This window comes from Aythya ferina, assembly GCF_964211825.1.
Source record: "Aythya ferina genome assembly, contig: HAP1_SCAFFOLD_29, whole genome shotgun sequence".
Classification (NCBI taxonomy): Eukaryota; Metazoa; Chordata; class Aves; order Anseriformes; family Anatidae; genus Aythya; species Aythya ferina.
The window spans coordinates 3035698-3038775 of record NW_028181463.1 but is presented as its reverse complement, the minus strand read 5'-3'; positions in this window follow the sequence as shown (position 1 = coordinate 3038775).

The following is a 3078-nucleotide window of genomic DNA, read 5'->3' as shown; positions in this document are numbered from 1 at the left end:
GAAAATATTTTTATTATTTGCTTTGTGAAATCTTTTCCCTTAACTATGTTGTGCAAGCTCTGCAATTAGCTGCACAAGGCGTGAAACCTTAAAGAAAACTATGGAAGAAATGTTAGGAATTTCTGCATTTTAATGAGTTCCATGGTGTATTGTAGCGCTTAGTCTATGAAGCTCAGGTACTGAGAGGAGAACGATGCAACTGCTAGAGAAAGTAAAGTCAGAAGGAAAAGCTGAAGTGACTTGGAGTATTAATGGGCCCCACTGAGGGCTGTTACTAACAAAGCCTCCCCAGGGATTAGTTAAGGTAGATAATTGTTGCAGACAAGCAAAGCACTGTGCTGAGAAAAGTCTTTGTTGGTTTTAGTGAAGCAGAAGAGCCAAGGCCTGACCCCAGCCACTGGAAGGGGAGATCCTTCACCGCCATGTCTGGCTCAAGGCTTTTCCTGGGGTCTGTGGGCTGTGGTGGGCAGTGTGATGCCATGAAAAGAACACTGGTATGACACCTCTGAGCTGCTGCATAGGTTTGCAAGGAATCAATGAGGCCCCATTGCAGTGAGTATAACATCTCTCCTCATAAGCTACTGCCAAGGGGAAAAACCTTCAAGGCTGTTGGGCCTTCCCTTTTTACCAGCACCCTCTGCCTTCTCTGCAGCCTTTCCAATACTGTCCCAGATATTGCCCTATTTTCTTGAAGTCTGGAGACACACATCTCTGTTCACCATCTTGCTCTCATGCCTTACTTTCACCAATGTCTCGTCAGCCCTCCCCAGCTGTTCCTTGAAACACAAAGCCAGGGTCTGATCAGAGGGTGACCTCTGTCACCACAGCATGACCCTTTGAGGGATATATCTTACTCCTTGTGACCAGTGCCAGCCTTCCTTGAACACTTTGTGGCAGTTTTTTCTCTCCTGCTCTTTCCTAATACCAAAGAAAGCTCCATCAGGGTGGAAACCCCTCCTGAAGTAGGCATCCCAACCCAGCAGGTTCCCTGCGGCCTCTCAGCCAACCACACACAAGTCACCTCAGCAGCAGCTTCCAAGCCATGGGCCTGCTGCTGGCCTTGCAGCTTCTTGGCTACACACAGCCAAACCTTGTGCCTGCTGCTGCCCACTCATGGACTCAAGCAGAAGGGACAGGACAACCCATCTTGGGGCCTTCTTTCTGCCTGAATCCTCCTGGGTGTGTAGGCAGAGGAGATCCCCCAGTCAGCATGCCAAGCAGGTGCCTTGTGCTGGCCTAGCAGGGCCACTGCCACATGTCAGCCCAAAAGTGCAGCTCCCAGGGAGAAGTCAAGGGTGACCTGTCACCTCCAGACACAAGTGACCTCACAGTCCCTTTCTGTGACACGTTCCCGCTGCTGCCCTATCAAGTGCAGAGACAGAAGTGACCTCACAGTCCCTGCCACAGTCATATTGCTTCTGCTGGGGCAGGAGATCCTGAGGCAGAGCTGAGCTCCTCAGAGCATCCCCACCCATCTCCTCCTTGTGGTCCACAAGCTGATCAGATCAGGGTGAGTGAGAGAGTAAAGATAAAGGAAAGCGGCTATAGGCTGTGTTTTGGCTTCAAGGGATACTTTGAGGTCAGGCATAAGAGTAGTGGATTCCTATCAGGGTGTGGAGTAGCATTTAGGCTTGGGGATTAATGACACTGGCTAAAATAGGGGAATGGCTTTACATGACTGTTTTAAGCCAGCGTTACAGCAGAATCAACATTGCCTGAATGTTCTAACCTCACAGAAATCATTAATTTCTGCTGATCTCTCCCCTCCCTCAAATCTCACATCTCTCTTGGCCAGGCTTTTCCTGACTTCTCCATTTCAGTCATCTTCGTACGGGCAGTGTTCTGATGGCCTTCATGATCTCAGAGTATCTGCCTCACATCTGTTGGCTACACCTTTTTTGAAACCAATATGGCCTCTAAGTCAGGATGGAAAAGAACACAAAGGCTGTAGGTGAACCCTGCACAATGTGCCCAGCAGCTCTTGTACCACCCCAAAATTTTGTTTCCTGCCTCCAACTTCTGGATGCAGAATGGCTTCTGTGCACCCAGGCTATCTTTTTCCAAACTCTCATGCATGGTTCAGTTTGCCCCAAGCGTCTTGGAGGCAGTGGCCCCCTCTGTGTAGAAAACTGAAAGCATTGCTAAAGGATGACTTCAGGCAAAAGCTGACACCTCTGACATGACAACCCCTACCCAAGACCTCTTCCTCTATGGGGCCTACCAGCTACTTAGAAGGAGCCGATCTCAGAAACTACATGCACAGCAAGTGCCTTCTGCTGCCCTACCATGGACACTGGCAGATGTGAGCCTAAAGGCACAGATCCCAGCCAGGAGTCAAGGGTGACCTGTTGGCTACTTCAGAAAGAGCTCACCTCACATGCCATTTAACAGCCATTTGCTTCCTGCTGGACTTAGTGTTTCTGATGCACCAGTGAGCAAAGAATACCACACCTACAAAACACCGCCTTTTTTGCCCAGGAGCTGCCAAGGTGGAAATAATCTGGCTGTGATCCTCCAAGCTCATGGCACACCTGCTGGGCTCCCAGCCTCTCTGATGCACAGGAGTCAGTTCCGTGCCAGTCCTGGGAGGTGATATGGCAAGAGGGACCTTGTAGACAATGTTCCAGCCCCATGCCTGTTGGCGGTCTCTCAGCTCCTTGTGCACAGTGAAGATCACACTCAAGTCTGGAAGCCTGAATCTGGCCTAGCAGACACTCAGGGGAAGCACCCTCTCAGCCCCAGCTCCAGCCCCAGCCCCAGCCCCAGCCCCAGCTGGCGGTGGTGCTCTGCAGAGTGAGGGGGCTGTGGTGCCCGGGCACGGGGGCACTCTGCAGGGCTGTGCTGGGCAGGCTGGGAGGCAGACCCAGCTCATGAGGTTACTGCCATTGCCCCAGGGCTGCAAGGAATCACTCCCCAGGCTCCTTTGCTGAGTCTGCTGCATGCCCTGGGGCTGCAGAGCTCTCCTCTGCCTGCTCACACCAGATTGAGCACTTGAGCTCTGATCAGTCCACCTCGGAGGAGATCCCCCCTTAGGAGGGAAGTGCTGCAGTGGAGGCCAGCTGTGCCACTGCCGTGCCC